This window comes from Pipra filicauda, unplaced genomic scaffold, assembly GCF_003945595.2.
Source record: "Pipra filicauda isolate LSUMZ 115617 unplaced genomic scaffold, ASM394559v2 scaffold56_size3634133_pilon, whole genome shotgun sequence".
NCBI lineage: Eukaryota > Metazoa > Chordata > Aves > Passeriformes > Pipridae > Pipra > Pipra filicauda.
In genome coordinates, this window is record NW_024104720.1 from 2,659,598 (window position 1) to 2,684,856 (window position 25,259).

Here is a 25,259-nt window from a genome sequence, read left to right on the forward strand (position 1 = left end):
ACAAGGCATGCCTCATTCTTATACTCTGATACTCTGATGTTACTCTTACTATTAGTGAATGTCTCTAAGAAATATCTAAATTCTTATTCTTCTTCAGTTCTGGCATTTATCTAACGAGCTATCTAATAATAATTTATCTATGTTCTGGCCAAACAGGTCTGCTTTTCCTAGTGGAACTCATGTTCCTTCCATACACCACCATTTCTGGCATTTGGGTTATTCTTCTAATCTCTGTTTTAGCACATAGGAGCTCACCGATTCATTTTAAATAATTTTCTTGTTTTCCTATGCTTCTAACATTCCTGTGGCTCTTCTCCTTGTAATATATGGGTAGCTTACTGTCTTCCATCTCACCAAAACAAGGTTTTGATCTGCTTTCCTATTTAGTCCACTTGTCTTGCACCTCTGAGCTAAATAAAGTTCTATATTATACTCAAATTAGAATGCATTCCATTCTAGATCCTCTCACATAAGATCCTGTGCATTGCAATAAGTCAAAACCACTCTCATCCAAATGCCTAATGGCATCTTCCAAGGCAACTAGTATTCAATCTCTTTCTTCCTGATAACTTGACATTCAAACACTATAACCAATATCATTCATTATAAAATCTCATTTGTTGCTTCTTTTTATACCTGGTTTTTGTAAGCTCTGCTTTTCATGAGTGTAGTATCCAGTACAATAAAGCTCATGAGTTAGAGCTTCAAACTGTAGTAATGTTATCCATATCAAAATTAGCTTCCAACATTTTGTAAGGAAATAACTTTTTGGATTCTCTGTATTTCTGTGAAACCATCACATCTCAATACCGACACGCAAAATCAATTTTTGTATTTTCTTTAGGATTCAGGTTGGTTGTTGATGAACATTTGAATCACAAAGGTAAGAGCCACATGGTAAAGTATGGTACAATGGCAAATCATCATAAGCCAGATAAACAGGTTGGTTGTCATGTGTCAGTAAGCTGAATAAGGAAAGATTAGTATACATGAGTGTTTGAATGCTGGGTCCATCAAAGATTAAGATTTCTGAGGAAAACACATGATCAGATTCTATGTAAATATGTGATCAAGCTAAAAATCATAGCAGTAATAATTATGACTTTGGGGTTTTTAATCAAAAGTGAAGGAAAAAAAATAAACTTGCTTCCACAGAAAACTCTAAAATCTCTTATAAAGAAATAATTCTGAACTTTTTATCTTTGTGTAATTAAAACCACTGGATTCAAATCACCCAAACAACTTAAAAACATGGATCAAATAACAACTGTTTCAAAGTTCAAATAAAGAATTTGCATGCATGATTTCAATCTCTGATGGCCACAGCCTAAAACAGTGACCACAAAACCATATCTAGATTCTTACCTTAGACTTATATCCAGTCTTCAATTGAAACAAACTCAAAACTAAAATCACCTGAATTTTTATAAACCCATTATACCCTTCTAGAAGACCCATTGTGTAACTGAACTATTTATTCTTTTAAAGACATAGGCAAAACAATCAAATTAAAAACTCTGTTATAATTTCATTTGTTTTTTTTTTTTTTAATATTTGGCCCATTCTCCCTAAATATTTGCTTGCAAATGAGAATATTATTTAAAGTAAAATATTCTTAAGTAATATATTTTCTACCAAACTAACTTATGTCTCGAAAGAACTATACTCCTATATCTATGTGTGTTTTTTCTTCTTTTTCTTCTAGCTTTATGCAGAATCTTGAAGTTCTTCACGGTACCTTATTCTCGCGAGACTGTACAGCTTCTTCTTCTCTGCAACGTAGTAAATGTGAAAGTTGACCCCAGAGGTCTTAAATAGGTGCCCTTTGCTTTTATGCTAGTCACGAAAATCACAATTGCTGTAATAATTTGCTCCTAGCAGTAGTCTAGCAGCTGTCTAAATTTACAAGGTCAGTTCTAGCACAACCTAAGCCAAACTTTTTAGAGACCTCAGGGTCAGGTTTCAAATAACTGCACATTCCTACTTTAACCAAAAGTAATCCCTGAGACTCAGCACACTTTAAAGATGAATGTTCATCTCTTCTCACATTTGAAACTTCAAAGGCCCAATTACTACTGGGCTGACATGGGCTGTTTCATGATACTTCCTGTGCAAAGTGCTACCTCTCTGCACTCTGTGTTTCTAATGCTTCTGTTATCGCTGGTTTTTCTTTGGCAACACAAAATTCAATACCAGGTTTCCTCTCCCTTATTCCTTGCACTTGTTAAAAGCAATTACTGTTAGCATCCATATTTGAACTTGAGTTCTGTTTCCAGAATTGTTTATATTCTTTAGGATGGCTACATTAATCACCAGCTATTGGCTTATCTTACAGTCAAAACTATTGGAAACACCTGGCTGGAAGATAAAAACAAAAGTAATGCTACCAAAAATACCAGGATTAAGCTCAAGATAATGCCACTACAACACTGTCTGTATGCAATTTGCTTTCAGGGAAAAACATTGACAAAACAAATCAATTGACTAAAAGATAATGTTCCTCTCGGTAACAGCAAAGCTCTTCAAAGTATATTTGTGCGTTTTAGCTGCTGGGAGAGTTTTACTTGATATTTTCATTTCCATTCAGTGACATAAAGGTTTTTAGAAATGGAAAAAATCAAGTACAAAAATTTGTATTGGGAACAGAGTCAAACCACACACCTTTTGCTCACAATTTTCCTTACCTAAGTGGGTTTTTTGGACAATAGTTTTCTTTCTGCTATCTAATCAAAACTATTTGATTTTTTAAATAATCCTGTGTGATACATCATACACAAAAGACTTTGGTTAATTCATTAAATTCTTAGTCAATACCTGACAGAAAAAGAGAACAATCCCAGCATGGTCCTTCTTGAAAGGAATCATGAATTCATAGGACAGACGGGATGGGTTGGGAGTGAATGGGATGGAAAGAATAAGATTCCTTGTATAAAATAGTTAATTTTTTGTTTCATTTTTATTTCAGTGCAATGTTGTTCAATAAAATTAGGTATAATAATGTAGTTTGCACTGCAATGTTCACTTAAGAAATACTCAAGTGACTTCTAAATCATGTTTTAAAAGATGTGAACAGTTATAATGTATTTAAGAAGATCAAACCTAATACAAATGCAAAAGATTTCGAAGTTCAGTTATGTCTTGATATTAACCTGCAATCTTGAAATTGTTTGTTCTTTATAAAGAAAAAAATTAGTGAAATCATTCCCAGTAACTTAATATCCTTAAATGGTTTATACTAAAATGGTTTGCTGTCCTTTCAGGGATTTACCTTAATGATATCATTCCAAAGGAGTCTGGTTTAGATCAAACTGGGTTAAAGATCATGACTGTCAAAAGATGATGTCACTTAGATTCCATTACTAATAAAACCAGGGGTCATTTTGAGTACAGAAACAGATTGATATTCATGCCTTTTTTACCTCTAATACCTTTAGTCATGCATTATAAAGGTAAAATTTAGCCCATTCCAACATAGTTCAAGAGCATAGTACATCAACATCATATTTACAGTTGTTTAGCACAGTTGTTTCATAAGTATATGTCAAGAAACACCCAAATTCAACTTCAATAAATGAAATCACTGTCTAGGAGATCCTAATTTCTGCATTTTACAGAGATTAAGGTTGGAGATGCAAAGATTTTATCTTAATTCTATCAAATTCATACAGACATAAATAAAAACATAGTCAGTACAGCCAGTACTCAATACAATGACTGTGAAATGTAAAGTTAGAATAAATTAATATAAACTTGAAAGACTATGTACAATAGTTCGGTATTTATTCTTCTGTTGTCTTATCTATTTATTATTTTGTAGCTCCCTATGCCATGCCTGGCCTTTTCCAGAACTATCCAACTTTCTCTTATGCCTAGAAAACATTAAGTATATAATTAAAATACAAATAAAGCAATAATAGCAAAATAAAGCAGGAATAACCACCTGCAATGAAGAACTGCAATTGTCATTTCAAGTAAGAAACAATGTAAGTCCAATTAAACAAAGGAATATTTGCCACTGTAGGATGTTCAGGCTGCATGAAATAGTAAATTTCAGTGAAATCTTTAGGAAGTCAAAAAAAATAAAGCCCTGTGATTTTCATTACAGCTTCATGTCTTGCCATCAGCAGTCTAATGTGTGAAGGGACAAAAAGGTACAAAAGATTGAGCACTTGATGAATGTAAAAACAGATATGTGTCTAGCTATGGTGGAATTTGGTCTGTGTACTTAGAATCCTATTCATCATGTCCTGCTTAAACTGATTTCGTGATTTTAACAATTAAAATCCAGATAAATTTACTTCTAAATGTTCAGAAAAGATTCATAACCCACCAATTCCATTAGCCAAGATTTCATTTACTTTTGTGCATAATGAGAATCTTTGCAAGGACCACTAGATAGTGGTAAGACGGACAGGGCAACAACATCTCTTCCTCGGATGTTTGTGCGTGCTGCCTAAAGACCTGCTGTTTGTTAGCTCTGACACAAGTCACTATGAAAGGCTATGGTTCTTGTCTATATTCATCTTTGATACAGTTGCTATTAACTTAGATGTTACCTATTGCCAAAACATTTACTTCAGAAGTATGTTAAAATATTTTCTTCCGCAGCCTGTCCCCAGATATTCAAACAGTGTTACAATATTACTCTTCAATTTCTTCTTTTACTCTTTCTTCTACATATTTTTCCAATGCCAAATCTCCCATGTCTGCTTTATTGTCAAGGTTTCTGCTGTGTATCCCATAAGATATAAAAGAATTAACAACAAAATGCAAAAAATAGCTGTTTGTCAAAGGTGAACCATCATATTCTGAAATCTGAATCTTTCCCCTATCCTTTTCACAAGGAAATAATCTTATGCTTAAAATTCAGAACTGTGGTATAAATATATTCAAATGAACACTTTATAATATACATTCCCAGTCAAAGTTTAACTTAAAGTAATGTGCCATATGGAGAACTAGTTCATCCTAGAACAAGTTCATCCTAAAATGGCTAAATCAACCTTTGGAAAAAATAAACACTGCCAGATACTTCATACATTGAATCAACTGTACAACCTGTTGAAACATGTGAATTACTTGCTGAATAAGATATTTTATCTACTAAATCAAAGTTAACACCTACTGAGTCAAGCATAACACCTAATAAAAAACTATTAGTACAGATTTATATGTGTTCATATGAATTACAGTAAACACATTGCTCAGGAAATACATTTATTTATTGCATTATGTTTACATGGTAACAAATATTCTGCTATGAGGGAATTTCCCATTCAAATAGCAAAAAATAAGCTCTTCCTTTTGTGAGTCAGTTTTCTTCATTACATCACACAGATTCCTGCCAATGAATTCATAGATATTCTAATATCTAAGCAGAACTTATTGGAATAATGAGGGGGAGGGGCAGGGAGAATACATCTGTGTAGTCGCTTTGCTCCCTGCTTCTTATATTATTCTTTCCCTCATATATCATGCTGCTACACATGTAATGGCAATGAAAAGTATGTGAGAAGAAGAAAAGGAGATCTTTTCCAATGCAACTCATGAGAATTTCAGTTTGTAAATCCACTGTTTCAGCAGCAGATGGTTCTGCACACTATGTCTTTTCTCAAATCCTCCAGTCCTCCTACTTATACAAACTTGTATACAGACTGGTTTTTTCAAGATTTTGGAATGAAGTATGCTGTATCTGTGCTGTGTTTTGCCCTACACAGATTTCTTTGCTGAATATTTGTGCTTTTTCAGTATTTTATTTGACAGACTTTCTTCATATAGAGACCAGTGAATGTTGTTTTTTAACTCCATTTATTCCTTAGTATTGTGCAGAAAATACTAATTTCCCTTAGCTCTAGAATCAACAAGTGTCCATTTGCTTCTTTTTTTATTTTCTGTGTCTTGTACCTTCTGTTCAGGTTTCAGCATTCATTTTCTTCCATTGGTTTTGTGCACAGATATCCATAGCAGATATGCTTTTCCTTTAGACCTGCCATTTTTTAGGTCAAATTGTTGCCTTTTGGGAGCCATTTCCTTTCTTTTTGATTATGGCTTGATTATGGCTTTTGAGACACAGAATATGTGCCTACATTTGTGTTTTCATTTGAATCAGGAGAGCAGTTTTGAATTGCCAGTTGTCCCTATTTACTGTACTTCGATACGCACCATGGAGCTGCCATGGAGCACACGAACTGAAATCCTTTTAGGTGAAACTAAAGGAAGAAGGAGCATACCCAATGCACACCAGCTGCTAATGGGCTGGAGGCTATAGGATAGCCTAGAGTTTATCCTCCCCCACCCCCCAGTAAAATGCAACTTGTGTGGGCATGAACACCAAGTGTTTCATACTACAGATCTTGCTTCTACTGGTCTACTTGCTACTGCTGACATAACACAGACAAAGGTAGTCCCAACTACCCACTTTCTTCTCTAGCAAAATCTAAGACCTAAACTCACATCCACGTACCCCCACTTGTACAGAGATGGTGGTTCATTGTGATTACCAGCGACAGGATCTGAGGAAATGGCATGAAGCTGAGTCAGGGAAGGTCTAGGTTAGATATCAGGAAAAGTGTGTTCGCCCAGAGGGTGGTTGAGCACTGAAACAGGCTGCCTGGGGAAGTGGTCCCAGCACCAAGCTTGTCTGAGTTCAAGAAGCATTTGGACAATGCTCTCAAGAACATGCTGTGACTCTTGGAGTCTCCTGTACAGGACCAGGAGTTGGACTTGATGATACCGATGGGTCCCTTCCAACTTGACATATTCCACGATTAGGATATTTATGTTGACTCTCCACAGGAGGAAAAATGTTTTAACATTTTTATGTTGACAGCAATGTAAGAGCTTTCTTACTTTTTAAAAATTTGTGCAGGGAAGGTACAAACTCCAAAAATAATTTCATCATGAAATAAGCCCTCCTAAAATGAAAATTCACAGTTATCACATATTTGGGTTAAGATGATGTAATACTGAAAAATCAATACTGTAATACTGAAAAATACACAAAAAATGTCAAGCTTTTGTAATTAGATTTTTAACATATTGAGCAACAACCTATCTCTTTTTACTGTAGGAAATGTTGCATTCTGATGCAGCATTTAATAGTTACCTCTCAGTAACATGTATGCAGAAATAAGAAGTAAATGATGTTCTTATCATAATTTGTATGAGACTGCTTCGCTTTTCTGCTGTTATTTTCCTCTTTTTTTTAATCATTGCATAAGAAGTACAAGGAAATCTGAATTCTGGATCATAATCAATGAAGTAACAGTTTCTGCAAAAGGTGTTGATTTAATGACCTGAGATGTTTGAATGTTTGGGTTATCGAAAGCTTAACATGGTACTTGAAACAGCGACTGTTAGAAAGGTTGCATGTTGTCCAGCAACCACGTTATGTTTCCAGAGGATGAATTTTCATATGGCACGTAACTGTGAAACAGGTTTTACTCATTAATACATGACTTGTTACTGATCTAAAAGAAAATTGGTTAGTTATTTACTCTGGACCATGCTTGAGATACTGAGAAGCAGCTGCCTATGTCTTTTATCGATGGATTTGTCACACAGCATTTTCTGTTCATACACACAGATTCAAAAAAATGTATTTGTTTTACCTAAAGCAAACAACGACATCCATTACGAACCTACTTCAGCTCCTTTGGTATCTTGGAATAGGCACACACGAAACAGAAATTGACATGTATGGTACGTCTTTCATAAACTGAAATATGTTGTTTTTGGTGGCTGAACATTTCTTAAAACCACAAGATAGCTACAATTACTTTACACTGGACACGCAAAGGAAGAGTACTCATTATCTCTTTTATAAAAAAGAACAGACTGATCTAACAACGTGTGATACTGTTGTTCATAAAAATTCTAACTTTTAGAAAGTTAGGTAAGTAATTACTGTAGCAAAAATGCAATCTGTTCTGCATATTAATAAAAATTACCTTTTATTGTTGTTAGATAAAATACATTTTTCATTTCATTTCATTATACAATGAGATAAAACATTGTCTGTAGAACAATAAAATAATAGTAACAACAACATTTGGTTAATTATTATTAGAGCAGTAGCAGTAAGCACTACAGACACATAAAAAGTTCTTACTTAAGAATAGAAATCCACAGCAGAAGGGAAATTAGATCAAAAGGACTAGATACGGGAAAAAAACCCAAGTTTGTGCATTAAGACGATCGTGTATGTTAAAGGATGGGGATGGGTATGATTTGGCATTGATTACGACTCTTCCAGGGGAAAACATTGGTTAGATGGAGCTAGCTTTCCAGTGCACCCACTAGCAACTCACTTCCCTTCTCTTTAACTGTCACTCTCATTAATAGAGGATTAATTAATGGATTAATTGAGGCAAGTGATGACTTCAGCATAAGAACATTTGTAATCACTGTGTTCTTTTTCTCCTCCTTCAAGTTCCCAGATGCATATCACTCTCCTCTGCCACTGGAAAAACAAGGAGTTGCTTTTAGGATATGTCTGACAGAGACACAATGTAGGACTATGCTGCTTCCTGTGCCAACTTCCCTAGAGCATGTCATATATTTCACTTACTCTGTCCTTGGGCTCTTACCAAATCACTCAAAATTCAGGTGTTGTGACCATACAGAACAGGGAACCATCTTGACTATAAAAGAACAGAGAACAAGTCATTACCACTTTTTACCAATTTGAGCTCTGTTCTTTTAATACTCTGCATTTTCTCCAGGTTAGTGCATTTCTTTTAAGGACTCTGGTGCCAGGCCCCTCCATACATCTCTCCCAGGATCTGGCTGCCAGGACTCAGGGACAGCTCAGCCTCTGCACAGTCATAGGCAACACCATCCTTTCTGGCGATGAGTAGAGGCACCCGGGCACCACCCCGACATCTATTTGGGAAATAATCCTAAACAGACTCCATGAGTCTCAGTTTGGTGCTGTATTTCTATGGAAATGATGAAGTCAGGCAGTCCTGTTTTATAAATGTTTATGTAAACATAAGAAAAAAATCCCACAACAGTGAAAAACCCAGTATTTTGCAAATCCAATCTGGAGTCCACTGAAGCACTCTGACATATAGCAGTGAAAATGACATACCTATCTGAAGCAAGAATGGACTCATTTCAGCACAAATTTCTTTGCATGGCCTATAATTACTACATTTCTTTTCACTTGACTACGCCAGGAACTTCTTAAATGAAAAATAAAATCATATGCAAACAAGAGTGTAAACATGTTTTTTCAGTTATAAAATTCATTTGTAATATGAGCTACCTGTGCAAAATTTTAAGAGAGAGTTTTTTTTAAAATATCTTAAATCACTCTAGAATTGAAGAAAAATTTTGCTGTGAATTCAGGGCAGGCTTTAATTGGGAGAGAAAGTTGAAAAATAAGTACACAAACTAGTGAAACTTTTTATCCTGAGAGCACAAAGCTGATTGCTCTTATGGTGTTCACACCTTCTTTCCACTTCTTCTCACCATTTTTCTTACAGCATTGCATCACTATTTTGGATATTGTACTGGAAATTAAGGCCATGTACTATTTGAAGTCCTTTTCAGGTTCATTTCTGATTTGTTTTTTTCTTTCTTCATAAATTTATTTGTAAGAATTGCATTAAGATCCTTCTATTGTTTTTGAGAAGGATGGGGGCAAGGGTATACATCCAGCAGATGCAGATCTAGAGTACATAGGCAAATAACCAGTGGGCCCAGTAATACCACTAGTTATACAGAAATTAACCATAATAGAGGAGCCACATGGTGATGAAACTGTATGCCTGGTGCACTCTCAACACACATTCCATTCGCTGGGATCAAAGTTAAAAAAAACAGAACATTTATGAAAAAGACACCCTTACAGACCTCCTTCAACACATGAAAGTCAAGGCACCCACAAAGATATCCACCCTGTCCTCTGCAGCAACTCCTCTGAAAACAAGACAGACCATGCACACAAAGGAGGCTTTTTCTCTCAGCTTGACAGCCCACTGCATGCAGGCAGATAAAAGCATTTTGGATGCTTGCCAGGAGAGAAACCTTAAAGCAGCTTCATTAGGCAAAAGTAAGATAATCAGAGTAAATATACAATGCTGCCTTTGTTACTTAAGCTGTTTGATTGGCTGTTATGCTGTTGGCTGGCCAATTAATACCCTGAGCACAGGGCACTGACAGTCCCAGGGATCTCAGGGTGCACGCAGCAGTGTCAGCATCCAGTGCATGGCAGGATCTGCAAAAATGTATCTGCAAAAATTTGCATACTTTCTGCTTGTTCAAAGCTGAGAAGATATCCATCCAAGAGGTCACTCCAACATGGTAATTATGATTTGTGTATGTTAATTATGTCAATGCATGCAAAAGTGTGCAGCTCAGGGAAAAAAAATATTAATTTGTAGTAACAACCTGAGCGCTGGCCCCAACAGTGCAAAGGGGTAGATAGCAGAGAGGGCAAGCAGAGCAAAAAATTGTCCAGTGATGCTAATGGAGACATCTGTGACTCTGCAGGTAAAATAGAGGTGCTAAAGAAATTCCTTAGAGAATTGCCATGAAATGGTGACCATGAAATCAGAGTTGGATAAAAGCTGCAAAGCTGAACTGTGAAGATGAACATTGAAACATCATATACTACGGTGGGAATACTATAGGGCTTTTGAGCCTAACTTCACAGATGAGCTGAAGATCTGTTCCTACCACTTCTTTCATTAAGACTGCAGGACATTTGAATACTATTTCCTTAGACAGTGAGGAAGAATGTAGTGCATATGAAATGTTTATTAAGTATGTACATTCAGAGTTCCCCTTCAGCTAACCACATTCTACTGGCTATCTCAGACAACATATTCCTTAACCTCAGAATCTTCTACCACCCCTCCCACCACATTCATGTACAAGTATATGACTGTAACAGTCTCTCTTTGTCTCAGACTTTCCCAAAACCAAAGGGAAACTTTCAAACATGAGACAATTTTATTTTCAATCAAATGGATTACAATACTAAATGTGCTTAAGGATGCAGGACAGGAACTTGGTTCTTGTTGGTCCAGTCGCAGGGGCCAAACTCTCAAAGTGAAATTCAGGCTGCTACATAGGGAACTAAAGTCCCTGACCTGCACAGTAGCATTCTCTGAAATCTTGCGTGTTATGAAGGGCTGGCAGGAATCCATAATCTCCATGTATGGCAAAGAAGAAGCCTGTATTAGAAAGACTTGGCTGCACCTTCATTGTAACAAACTGTCAGCAGTGGAAACTAAAAGAGTCACATGGGGTCTCTAAAGTGCAAGTTTGACTGTCAGCCCTGTGTAAGACATTTCAAAGTCTGAGTAGGAGGATAATAGATGGGCTTGTGTTCCTAGGCTACTGACTTCTTGTGAAGGTTGAATTAGGATATGCTCTGAACTGGCAGTTACACCTGCAGAAGTCATATAGGATTGTTAAGCCCATTTCTGTGGCAAGGTCTGCATCTAGTGTAGGTACATTCTCATAGCCTGTGTGTCCTTTGTCCCTGCAGCTCAGATGGATATAGTGGGTATAGTGAATGTGCATACAGAGAAGAAAAACTGAAATTATCAAGAAGATGGAGTAGCTACTTCATAAGGACAGGTTAGCATTCTTTCTGAAGAGAAGGCTAAAGGAAAGGGCCTGACCAGCTATTATGAATTCAAAGGAGCAGATAAACAAAAATGCATAGTTGCTCACCAAACTCAGCAATAAACAAATGCTGCAGCAGTAAGTAAGATGTCACCGAGCTAATACAACATGGGTTTGAAATAAAATACCAGTTCTACCAGTGGGTGGAGAATATCTGGAACTTGCTGCCCAGGGAGGCTGTGGAGGCAGAAAGATCTGAAGAAAAAAGTCTAGAAAAATTCACAATACAGTCACAAATGGATAATCAAAACATCTGTTAAGATCTAACTTGCAATGTTCCTCATACAGTAGCTGTAGAAGTTGGTGGAATATGTGAGTCATTGCTTGCATGTTGGCTAGACTTATGCACTTTGCTAAAATAGCATCCTTTGACCTGCCTGTGACATGACACTGGGCTAGGTGGAATGCTGGCCTGCCTTAGGGAGGACACTTCTCATTAACAGTGAGGTCTTAACACTTCAATGTCTGTTGTATTGTGTCAATGGTCAAAACAGACTGTTGAAGCTCATCTCTCCAACACTATATACATTGTCTGAAAACCTTAATGTCTGAAGTTTGCCCTTGGTGGCTGTAAACGTTCACCCCAGTTTCTTCACTTTGATCAGCTTGTACCTTGTTCTACCAAGCACACTTCTCATAGATACTTACACCATGTGGATAAACTAACTGTCCAGTGAACAGGAATTCAGTTATAATTTCTCAATATGAAGAGCAATGTCATCAAGCATAATGCCAATAAGACAAGAAAGATTAATTCTGTGTGCCTTAAACAAGTAATGGTGTTTATTTAAGACTTAGTTATAGTAGTCAGTTCAATTGCCCAAGGGACTTTATTACAGTCCTCACAGTAAGCATGGTATGCTGACTACAATTCTCTGACTAGCACACCGGAATGAATCTGCCAGTGCAGGTGAGCACTTAAGCAGCAAACCATAGATGTTCCTTTAGAGACCATACAACACCAAAAGCTGATAGAACTTTTCTGTGAAAGTCCAACACTTCAGTCCATTATAGAACGTATTCCTAGACAAAGCATGCTCTTGAAATCAAAATCTTACAAATTCTAGGTATAGTGATGCTATTTTACTCTGCCTTCCTATTTCAAAATAGCAACCAAAGCTTTGCTTGTTCTCATTCAGTAAGTCCTGGTTCCAAACAATCTAAACTGCTCAGGTAACTGAATGTTAGAGTATTTGAGTTCCAAGGATTTACTATTCACAGCATAAAGAATTGTTTCCTTTTATCACTTTTAAATTTGCTAACACTCAGAGTAATTGAGTGTCTTCTTGTTCTCACATTATGAGACTAAATTAAGAGCACCAAACAATCTATCTTCATTACACAACTCACTAGTCAGTATGTCTCTTCATTCTTTCTTTTTCTAAATTACTTGATAGCTTTTTCACACCCATTTACATGCCCTGATAACTTCTCTATCCCTATTTTTTCCATTCAGTTTTTGATTGTTCAAAAAGAAGGTGATACAAGATGAATGTCTTGTTTTCATGTGGTTACCAAGTAAAAACTTTACTAATTCAAGACTAAACCAGTCTTTTTTTTAATCTATGTTTACAAGCATGGGCTTTGCATCTTTTTTTCATGAGATCTCTTACAGACTATTATGGACTATGCCCAACCTTTGTTTAGACCCCTCCCCTCCTTTTTCAGTGTGATGAAATGAATGGACAACAAAATCTTGACCCCTGCTCAAGGAAGACAGGATAGATGTTGGCTGTAGAGAGCAACTGGAGGAAATCAGTATCTTCCAGAGATAGGCGGAAAAACTTTCTTTCTTCTTGGAGTTTTGTTTTCCCAGAAATTCCAGTAAGTAAAATAGGAGAGGCAGTGACTGAACAGGTTTCATCATAGTCTGTTTCTTAGGTTGTCAATTCCTGATCAGTGTTATTTGCTACGATCATAGTTGACAAATCAGAGAGAGCAAGAAAATGCATCTAAAAAGGTAGGGAAGGACAGATGAGTAATGTATTCCCAGAAGTGTAATATCTACATCATATGACATTTACTCTGATTGCAATGAATCTAATTTTCAATCTAATTCAAGAGACCCCTGCAGAGTCACTTCCAAGGGAAGAGATGACTCCCAAAAGCAAGACCATTCTACTGGAATGCCTGGTTTTAAGTTAAGACATTGCCTTAAGAGTCATATTACAAACACCATGTAAAGTAATAAGAAAATGATTACAAGGTACCAGTTATTCAAGAATTTGACCATACTGGGGGCACTGCAGTATAAACAGAGTCAAATAAGAAAGGGCATAAGGTGACTATCCATCAGGAGTGTTCAGTGCCCATGACTGAATAATAGAAAATGGCTAATACTAGGATTATGTTAATAATTTCCCTATTCCTCTGCAAATCATTACAGTCACAGTGACTGGGGACACAGAAAGGTAGACCAGAAAGGATGCAGCAGAAGAAAACTCAAGAATGAGATCAGATTTCAGTCATATATAGCCTGGCTAAATACCAGGTTTGGACATGACAGAGATGACATTCCAGTATCTCATCTAGAGATAGTGAAAGTACCTCTTTGGAGCAGCTAGTTAGAAAATCCAAGAGAAGAGAGCTAGTACTTGCCTTACTCCCAGCACTGACTATGGTACCATTTAAAATTTTACTACCAGATATCTACTCTGCAGTAGCTGACAGGTTGTAATCACACATTCATGTGCTGGTGGGATCAGGGAAAATGGGAAAATAGAAGGTGCATTTGGAAAGTTATAATATTTGCAGATAGCTTGGAGATAGCTTGCTGACCACAAAAACATACTACAACGAGTCATCAATGTTGTAGCAGTATATGGAAAGAATTCCATGCAATGGAAAGTTATAATGCTTCAGCTTGAAAAAGTGATAATCAAGGATTGATAAGATGGAAGTCTGCGAACTTAATGAGTGTCTGTAAACTTCATAAAGACACTAAAAAGGGAGTAGGTTTCCTTGCAAGAAGTTAAAACCCTGAAACAAAACAAAAGGATCTGGTTCTTTGTGCATGGTATATGGTACCTCTGCCATGGGGTCTGGCAGTGTGAAAAGTCAGACCAGCCTTTTCTTCCACTAGTAATGTTTGCAGAAGAAAATTAACAGTTTTAAAATAAACTGAAAATTTGATCTTCCACAGTCTCTGAACTACAAATGATTGAAAGCCAGGGTAGAATTTAGAGGAACTATCATAACACCTTTCTTTCTTATAATCTTCCCTAGACATCTGTTGTTGTCCAGGAATGATACTGAGGCAGATAGACCTTTGGTCTGACATAGTGCAGTCATTCTTACATTTTTATGAAGAACAAATCAATAACATGAGTTGTAGCAAATTGCAAGGACCAGATGGTACTCACCTAGGAGTTTCAAAGAGACTGAAATATGAAAAAGATGCACTGCAATAAGTGATTCAGTTAAAATATAAAATGTCCTTGGTACCACGGGTAGTGGGAAATAAAGTTTCAGTTCACAGAAAGTTTCTCAGACTGAACTGCGAAACTTCAGATTATAAAGCTATATTTCCATTCTGGAGAAAATGGTAGAAACTATAATAAAAAATTAGACTTATTAAGTCTATGGATAGCTGTGAACATAAAGTGGAAGACGTAATTTGCTTCATGTAAATTTTGGAGTTTATTCAAAAAATCAGTGACCAAGTGGAAAATATTTACTTGACACTGTCTTTTCAGGAAGTTTCTGACAGGATTTCTCAGTAAAGATTTATAATGAAACTAAGTTCCCATGGATAGATAGAAAGATAGAAAGAAATTAATTAAAAGGTGTTTGATATTAACACTCTAATAGGTTAACACTCAAGTTCTGGGACCTTCACTTTATAACATGCATTAATGTTGTAAGAGAGAGAATACTTTGTGGACAACACTGTAGGACAATGTCACATTACTGCACGACTGGGAAATAAAATAATAGACAATATCAGTGTTGGTAAGGTCAAAATAATGTACCCGGGAAAATAATCCTCACTGTTCACATGCATCAATGGGCTCTAAACAATATGTTACCACTCATAAAATCCTGGATTTTCTGCACTTAGTTTTCTGACAACCTTCAGGCCAATACACTGAGGTGTTTAGAAAAGCAAGCAAATTTTAAAAGTTAAAATGAAAGGAATGAAAGAGAAAATATATTGTCTGAGTTATGTAGACTACTCAAGAACTTGTACACAGTTTATATCTCTAGCACACTCACCTCGGAATTGTGCAGTAAGATTGTAAAGCTACAGAGCAGGATAGTAAAGGTGTACAGAAAACTCTCTATGAAGACTGAGTTAAAAGATTTTTATTTTTTACTCGAAATTAAGAAATTACAAGTAAGGAATCCACAGAGATGTAACTGATTGAGTACAGGATTGTGGCTTTAAAACAATGTGTGAAACAAGGAGGATTGGTAATGCAGTGCTGCTCAGACAAGTGGGGAGACATCAAGTGAGATTACCAATTGCAGGCACAAATCACTTTCCCCAAGATCTGTTACTCATAAGTACATTCACCTCCAGGTCAAAAAATTCCAAAATGGAGGATATGCTGGAAGATTCACAACTATCTAGGTAGAAATACATGCTCTGCTTGGCCTGGACTTACTTTTTCAGATGGAAATCTCCAAAAGGATATAGGAGTGGGAAAATTGTTAAAAGACCTAAATTATCATTCCTAAGCGTTTTCAATAACACTGCCAAAACTCTAAGGTATGATGAATGAACACAATTTGTCCCCCATATGATTGTTTATTCTAGAAAATAATAATTTTTCATTAATATTACATAGCAGAAATGCTCTGTCACTGCAATGTGACACTGCATTTTTGAAAAAGATTTCTTCAAAATGTCAGCAACTACTTTTCAATTTATTGTAATACAAACAGATTTCCTTTGGACTAAGGTCTCTAATTTTTTGAGTCTATACAAACAGATGTTTGGCATACTCAGTAGAATTCAATTTAAAATCTAAAGACACTGCTATTTCTACCATTCGCTTTCTCTTCTACTATTACCTTCCCTTTGCTCTGTTTCCTCCCTTCCCCTCCTTTTCTGAAACAGTTCCTAATTCCTCCATGCTTTCTCTCTCACCCCTCCACTTTTTCTCCATTGCGTTTCCTTTCAGGTGAATTAATTAAATACATAACAATGGCAATGAAATGTAATTATTAATAGGGGGTAAGAGAGATCATAGCCCTGAGTCACTGTTAGAAGTGGTCTTAAGATTTGAACAGACACTGCTGTTTCAGCTGCAGTTTCATTCACATCTGGAAGACCTCCACAGTCTTCAGAATTAAGAGTACGTATTTGGGGTTATTTACTTGCTTACAGAAAATCTTCTGTACTAGACAATCTAAATGCATGATCTAAAGCCAATAGATGGTATATCTAACATAGGGCTAACAGATTCAGCTTTTTGCACAGAAAAGAGCACATATTGAAGGGGAAGATTTTTTGGGGGGTGGAAGGGGGCATTGGTTAGTTTTTCTTCAAAGAGCTAATAACTGTCTCTGACCTGACAGAACTTTCAGAAAGATAGACTATCATATTTAAAATTATCACCATCACCTTTAGTCTGCAGTAAAACTGCTCACAGTAAACATTAATTTCTGAGGAGAGAGGGAGGGAAGGTTCAGTCCGTGGAGTGTTCTGGACAAAGACAGACGTAGTCTTTTATAAGTCCCCATAGGAATTAGGCCATGTTGGTTTTAGGAATATAATTAAATTCTTCTTTCTTCTACCTCTGTTGGCAGGATGTGAAGGATCTGGTGAATGGAATTGATGGCCACGTTAGTAGGTTTCAGAAACGAGTCTTAGATCTCTTGGCCCAGTTTACAGTTCCTGTCACAATGCTCTCTCTAATATTTTCTGTGGATATTTACACATCACCTGAAACTCTGCATGGCTAAAGCACACTCCTAAGCCTTTATTCTTGTTACTACAGGTGCTCCACTTTTCCCCTTTCAGTGGAAGAGGATCAGTGTGGTTATGGCCCTTCTTAGGTTGATACTTATCTCTGCCATCCCTTATTTTGCCCTTTCACTGAACACTTCAGAACCAGATGGAATCTGTTTTGTAATGTCTTTCAGTATGTTTCATCCAAGTTTGTTCATGTTCTTATTACCTTGTATCTCAACTTTCATAACATATTTTCATCTGCCTTTTGAAAGTATTACCTTACTAATACTCAGTCAGAATTAAGCTGCAAAGACAATGTTCTTTGTATTTTTTGTTATTTAACCTTTTTAATTGCTCTATTCAGAAGTTAATATAAATCTTTAGTTGCACCACTGTGTTCAGTTTTGAACCGATTGAAAAGAGTCTGAAAGACAGTACTGAGATTGATAAGAAGGCTTATATGGAAAGAGTTGATGAGGCAGGGTTTTTTAACCTAAAGAGGAGGTTGAAGATAGGCATGAAAGTCTTCAAAATGCAAAAGGCTGGTGTAGGAAGGGAAAGAAAAATCTGTTTTCCATGTTCAAGTTGGATAGGACAGGAAATAATGGGTTTCAATTGGAATAGGGAAGATTTAGGTTACTAATATGAATTTTTTTTATGGTGATCAAAGTTAATTAAGTATGGGAACAGATTTTCTGGGGAGTCTGTGAAACTTCTCCTTTGGAGATATTTAAAAATAGCTTGGACCAATATATACCTGAGGTGATACTGGCCTTGTTGATTATGCCTTCTGGCAGGCAAGATGGATTAGATGATTTCTTCATGCAACCTTTCAGCCTCTTATGATTATAATGTTTATATTTCTAAATGTATCCACACTCTTGAGAGCTTTGAAGACCAAGAACCAAGATCTGAAATTTGATTTGATAACAGAGGAACATTGAATGTTTAATCAAAGAAAAAAAAGTTGCTTGTTGAAGTGCATCTACTGTATTTAAATGTTAAAACATTGAAATTTTTTCTATATATAGGAATGTATTCCCATGTGAAGTGTGTTACTGTAATACTCTGATTCAAGAAATAAAGAATATATGGCTCACTGTGGGCACACTAGCAGCTGACAAGCTGGAATACTGCCTCCTCACTATCCACAGATGAAAGAAAGTGCAGCAGCTGTTACTGCTCAGGTAGCTGGTAGTGATGAAGGGCCCAGGAGGAGCCTGAGGCAGTCTACTGCCTTGACAATTGCAGGACAGATGGCCTTAGTTGTGATTTATATTACTAAATATTTTTCTCTTTCCACCTCTGTGTTGCCTGACTCTAACATCGTTCAGGTGGTCTTCACCCAGGGTATGACTTGGGTAATGAGGCATTACTCTTGTAAGAGGTGCAGAATTATATACTACCAGCATGTGTGTAAGACTATACAGGAACTTTTGTTCAAGAGTCAGTCTTAAGTGCTTGTAAATTAATCGTTTCTATATTTTTGAATTATGGTATTTTATTTCTTCTAGGAGTAAGATTGTGTGAGTAGCTTGTTTCAATAAGGCAATTTCAGAACAGATGATCATTCTTTCATCCAGTCAGAAAGTTTGCTTTAAACCTTTCTTGCAGTAATGCTGCGCTTCCAGAAGCAGAAGCATGAGATTCAGGCAGAGTACTCCTCAAAAAATTGCTGTAAAAATTTCTGGTCCATTAAAAATTAGTGAAGAAAAGGTTTCACAACATGAATTGCACAACTTTGATCTTCTGAACTGTAAAGTATGATTTTGAGCCGCAAGTTCAAGTTTCCAACTTGATGAAATCCAAAAACATTTCCAAGATTTTCTTTTATTATTTGGGAGGGATGAATTAAATAGGAAAGGGAATCTATTTTTGGGTATTAAGCTGCAGGTTAGAGATCTTGTGAATTGACAAAATGCATTTACACTCTAGATTTATTCACTAAAATCCTTTAGTGCCTGCAATGAAAAAGGAAAGGATAGATCACTGAATTTCAGCTTTGGCTATGAAGTAGGATAGATTGTCTTTCTAGGTCCTACCTTGTTCAAATCTACTTTCCTTTTTCTAGAAATACAAAAAAAAGTTTGATTGTCTGTTTCATTTTCACGTGATTCCTTAACAGAACAATTGAAAACAAACAGTTGAAAGGATATTTTCCTTCACTGATGTAGATATTGTTCTGAAATGTCTTATAGCTTCTTTATGCCTTTGATCTCTTGGCTGAGTATCTGTTTCCCTTGGGGTGTTCTTCTTGTTAGCAATTGGTAAGACTCTGGGCAGAAGATGCTACTCTTTCTTTTCCTTATTGGAATTTTCAGCAGAAAATGTATTGTATTAGATATTTTATAGAATACGTATATACACACACGCATACACACTTATGTCACTATGCTTGTGTATATATGTCATAGGAAAGGTAGGAAGAGACTTCTGGGGACCATGTAGGAAGGTTAACTTCAGAGTTGTTTCATGCTGCTCATAGCCTTTTCAAGTCAGTTTAGAAAAATCTCTGTTTCCACTACTGAACTACCTTCATTGTGAATTGTCTTTTCCTCCTATGTAGTCAGTATTTCCCTTGCTTCAATTTGTAATTTGGCTCATTTTTGCTCTGCATGCCTATGAAGAGTCTGGCTCTGCCTTTTTAATAATTGCTTCTTTAGTTAGAATAGTTTTATGGAATTTGTTTAAACTAACACATTTATGGAGAAATTAATATATTTTGATTCATTACTAGATCTTTTGCCATTCGTGACATATTTTTTCAAGTAGTTGTCTATTTTCGTTACTTTGTAACAGGCAGACTTGACATCTGACAAAGTTCGAAATTCTTCAGATATTCAGAAGTACTGAAAGCATCATAAAATCACAAAAAAGGTTCTATCAACATAATGGATGCTGGGTCTTCTCTATACAGGTTTCTTGGCTGTTTCACTCTTAGCAGCTGTTTGACTTGCCATGCATATTTAGATATAGTATTCTCATAAGTTGCTTCAGTAAATATTAAAGCACGGTAGAAAAATAAGGAGGAGGATTCAGCCTCGGGGAAAAATCACTGCAGAATCTAAGCAAAACCATTAGCCATACAATAAACATGTGCAACATAAACATTCATGAGTTACAAACAGATATACAATTACAGTTCTAAAAACCAGAAAGCAAACAATGAAAAACAGTTTTCTTGGAGGGGGGGAAACATGGACACACAAAAAAAGAAAATATGGGGATTGAAAAAGCAATCATATTTCCTAACTTTTAAATGACAGCCTGATTTTTTGTTTAGTTAAAATAACCGAATTGTGAAAAGTTCTAGTCAGACATTACTTTTTGTCAGCTAGAGGGCCTACTTCTCCACAACTGTGATTCTTATTTTATTAACATCAAAGGGTTTTCATTTTTATCAAAACACATGATCTATAGTGTTATGTTCTGCCCTCATAATTTCCTTTATTTTTAAAAATATTTTTAAATTGTAGCAAGGTCAGAACAAAAAAATCTTCACTTTTCTTCCAATAATTTTTATACAAAAGTTCTTTTTTAGCAAGGTTTTTCAGACTCAGCTGGAAAGTTTAAAGTGAGGACACATGAGACTTCAGAGACAATGTGCTGTGTTACGCTTGGATTATGCTCATCCAGTCTGGAGGTGCACATATGTTTAACTCATGTCCTGTAAAGTGTTCACTGTAAAAAAAAAAAAATCCATACATATTTGTTTTATTATAACTAATGGCAAAAGTCAAGATATGTAATCATTGATTCCAAATGTAGTGGCTACTGCCTAAAGAACAAATCCAGCATCACTTATGAAACCCATTTTCTAAAGAGAAGGTTAGATATTATTTACATCAATATTACTGCATTTTCATTCTTTTTTATAAAGACATTGAAAACTGTATTTCAGATCTCCTGCCTGTATAGTAAACTATTTCTGATCAGATTACCTGTGATAACAAGTTTTTTTTCATCATCTCTCACCCACCTAATATTTAGAATATTTAGTTTAGAATTATAACTAGACACTAAAGGCAAATAATTTTTTCCTCTTTATATCCAACTAAAAAAATATGAAAAAAGAAGGGTCTCAGATGGAGAGAGGAAGTTTGAGAGAAACTGGAGATGCTCCTGTAGAAAATTATTAGCAGAGAAAATGGAGGATTTTTGAGATGCAAATGCACAAACTTCACAAGGAACAAAATGTAAAACATATCACGAAGATTAAAAGGATATAGTTATCTCATTTTCATCAAGGTATAAACCTAGATCACTGAAAAATACAGTGGTGAAAGTTCAAAATAGAGTTCTGTGTTAAACTATGCGTATCATGCAATAATGAGAGCCTAGGAATATTCTAGCAGGGCTAGATGCTGAAGTTAATCAATATCTGACTACTCAGTGCAAGGCATCCCACCAGAGCCTCTCAAACTTAGGCTTTCCAAAAAATTTTTTATTATGTTAATAGAGGTGGCTGTTCAGTTAAAGGAATCAGAAATGGTGCTTTTTTGGGCTAAAAAAGAGCAAACTGTTACCCACACAACAATATTCAATTACTCTGAGGCACCTACAGACATCAGCACTGCTGTTGTAAAGAGTCCAGTAGCTCTCATCGTGATGCATCCTATGGGTCAGCTGGTTTCACCTGTTCTGGCACTCTGCCTGAAGCTCTCAGAGCCTCTTGCAATTTTTCCCCTATGGAATTTGAATGAACCACTGGCTGCTTCCCTGCCAAATGTCTGTGTCCCTGCCAAATGTCTGCGTGCACTGAGGACTTGATATGACCACAGGATCAATCTCTCAGGATACCATCATTGCATGTGACCATTGTTTCTCCTTACAAATGTCCATCATTTATTTCTGGGATGTGGTGGCACCAAATTTAAGTGATATTTAGCTTTTTATTTCACACTGTGCCATCTGATATATCTGAAGGTCCAAAATCTTTGGCATAGATTTTCTCACAGTACAAGCATGCTTATTTTCATTCATTCTCTACTGAAGAGAGTATTCCTATGGAACCCTATGTTTCAGCAATGCTGTATTGTATTTTAAGAGCTGAATATGACTATATAGCCTTTTTGGTATGTTTCTAATTATGACATCAATCTTCAGAAACCCATTAGATCGGAGATGACAAGAACTATATCTTTAATATTTTACAATAGATATTCTGAAATTTCTTGCAAGTGTCTGCAAGAAACATTCCATAGATATCTGATAGATGGGATAGAGATGTAGAACATAGTCCTTTTCTTTTTTAGCACAACTGTAAAAGATTGGGAACTTCATTTTTTTTTTCTTCTTGTAAAATACTCAGGCTTTCATACTTGCACAGACAAACGTCACTCTGATTTCCCACACTTGACATCACATAATTATGCAAGTTCTGTAGTTCTGTGGCATCTGTTGAACTTCAGCCATCTGGACACATGTTCTAGCCTTAGGCATCCATAACCTAGCAATATTTAGCACATCTCTTTCCATATAGAAATTCACTTGGCATCTTCTGAATTGCTGTCTTGAGCAAAGGTCTAGTAGACCCAATGATCTAGTAGAGTTCTACTAGAGCTTTGCTCAAAACGTCAATTCAGAAGATGCCAAGTGAAGGAAAGTCTGTAGTAAAGGTTTACCTCTTTTTTTTTTTTTTTTCCCAAAGTATTTCTCTGGAAAACAAACATAATGATCCTCTTAGAATTGACTGTGAATTGTAAAATCATAGAATGTCTTGGGTCAGAAGGGACTTTAACAATCATTTAGTTCTAATCCCCCTTCTGTGGACAGGGGCAACTTTCACTAGGCCAGGTTGCTCAGAGCCTCCTCCGGCCTGACCTTGAACACTTCTAGGGATGAGGCATCCACAACTTTTCTGGGCAACATGTTCCAGTGCCTCACCATCCTCACAGTAAAGAATTTTTCCTAATAGGTAATTTAGACATACTCTCAGTTTGAAGCCATTTCCCCTTGTCCTGTCACTACATGCTCTTGTAAAAAGGCCGCAATAAGATCACCCTGAATTTTCACGGGTATTCATTAAATGAAGGTAATTGCAGATAAATCATTTGGATCAGGTTCTTTTTTTGTTTGAAACTGTTCTCAGCTCCGCGTTACTCTTCAAACAAGGTATGCCTGTTTCTTTGTAGAGACATTAGGACATTTTGTTTCAGTCGAGTTGAACTGATGCTTGTATATGCTCCTTATAACCACTAGCAACCTTTCCAAGTGTGGTAATGTCATCTAGGCAATTCTGGAGTCCAGGCTGCCTGTTGAGAATCATGGAGATCAATCTTCAAAAGTACTGGTTGCAAAATACATATATACACAGCATTTTTTACATTTATTGGATTACTTATTCTTTAAGGTCTTTGTTCTCACACAAAACCCCACAGAAACTCATGATCTTTAGAGAGAATTAAATGCCAGCATGCAGTTGATACTGCTTTACAAAACAGATATAGCAGATAAAGAGACACTATCACATATTGCTTCAGTAGCCTGATTTGGTGTGCACATGTGGGATTTTGTGAGATTGGTTTGTTTTTTTTTCACCAGTGTAGCAAAATCATTAACAGTGTATGACTGCAACTATTCATGTTCAAAACAGAACCCATTCTCCAGGCCACATCACATATTTTAGATTGAGATCTATGATAATGCCAGAAGATAGCATCTATCCTTTCCCCAAAGTAGTTTCCAGGTTTGGGGTAGATTTTCATCAACGGCACAATTTTCCTTGTATATTAAGAGTATCTCAGCCTTATAGCCTTACAAAAGTAGAATCAATGGCAGTTTCCTCAGCCGTTGCTCTAACGTCCAAACTTTTCTAATTCCAGTCAAGTTGCAACAGTTACAGTAGGTCTGATTCAAGCTATAAGTATTCCCTAATGCCTGCGTTACTGTAACATCATATCACATGCCCTGTTCTATGACCATTTTAGAGCTTCTGAAGTTGCACAGGAGAATCAGCTTCCTTGCAACAGTTTCTCGGACCAGGTCTATGTTGACAAAGCTTAAAGCATTCAACTTAAGTGAGTCCTTTAGACAGGGGAGGGAAAAAATGAACATGGATGAAACAATATTTAACACCTGCAAAGAGTGAGCACAGAGTACATGCTGGTTTCTGTTCCGAGACAATGTAAAAGCAGCAACACTCATTCCTCAAAAAGCTCTGTTACAAAGTACTAGCTTGTTATTTTGCAGAACTGATCTCAGTACTATAACAGATTGTAGGCACACGTTGAAGGTGCACAAGCAATACGTACTGATGATGGAGACAGAGGGATTTCTTCCTTATCACCAATTTATCCTGCCCAATGGAAGTGTGCATCAACTTCTGGTGATTTAGAGGACTGCAGAGGGAAAAGATTGAGCAGGCCAGCATGGCACCAGGGGCAGGGCACACCAGGAAGCCCCATGCGCTCAGGAGAGCCTCTCCCTTCGCTCCAGCACAAAGAAGCAGTGCCCTCTACTGCCCAGCACCAATACTGCAGCGCACACCTCACTGGGGATCCGTTCACAGGCCTGAAAGGGACAATCCAGTGAGTGGGCATAGACCTTATTTTCGTTTGAGCCCTAGTTGTCTTATGTTTTTTTCTAGGGAGTCATATTTTCTTGTGCATCAGAAAAGGTGTTCTTTTGCCAGATTTGGCGTTGCTGGCTGTGCTTCTTTTGATGAAGCCCAGGGTATGGTTTTGGGCTGCAAGCACAACCTGCAGGGTCATGTGGAGCT